The 589-nt window shown below is 40.4% G+C and overlaps 1 long non-coding RNA gene across 1 annotated transcript in view; it reads right to left on the minus strand.

Moving 5' to 3' along the window:
- Window positions 1-234, minus strand: part of LOC121011394 (uncharacterized) — a 943-nt gene extending 709 nt beyond the window's left edge. Inside the window, exon 1 of the long non-coding RNA XR_005781598.1 lies at window positions 144-234. This is a non-coding gene — a long non-coding RNA (uncharacterized LOC121011394). The remainder of the gene's footprint in view (window positions 1-143) is intronic.
- Window positions 235-589: the final 355 nt, after the last annotated feature.

The following is a 589-nucleotide window of genomic DNA, read 5'->3' on the forward strand; positions in this document are numbered from 1 at the left end:
GACACAGAATCGGAAACAGGCTCCAGGCTCCGAGCCATCAGCCCAGAGCCTGACGCGGGGCTCGAACTCACGGACCGTGAGATCGTGACCTGGCTGAAGTCGGACGCTTAACCGACTGCGCCACCCAGGCGCCCCTCTCAGACCTTTCTTAATATGAGGTGATTAACTTTGGAAAGTAACAGCTCTGATTGTAAGCAATGTGGAGAAAGGTCTTTAGCAGTCATTCAGCTAGAGAATTTTACTTTTAAAAAATCTATATAATATTGTAATTGTAAGAAGACTGTCAGTCATGAATATCTGAATGTAACAAATCTAGAAAGACTCGCTATGGCTTAAATTACACAAAGCTAGAGAATTCATATCGGAACGAATCCTATAGTTGTCATGATTATAGGAATACTTTTAGCCATAGCATACACCTTATTTAACACCATAGAATTCATACTAGAGAAAGGGAGGTTAAGAAATGACAAAGATGAGTAAAACTTGGGAATATAAGTCACAGTAGACAGAATTGTGAAATAACACACACACACACACACACACACACACACACAACTAAGCCTTTTATATATTTATCTCAGGAAGT

The sequence above is a fragment of the Herpailurus yagouaroundi genome, unplaced genomic scaffold (genome assembly GCF_014898765.1).
Source record: "Herpailurus yagouaroundi ecotype Mexico unplaced genomic scaffold, PumYag 194, whole genome shotgun sequence".
NCBI classification, from domain to species: Eukaryota; Metazoa; Chordata; class Mammalia; order Carnivora; family Felidae; genus Herpailurus; species Herpailurus yagouaroundi.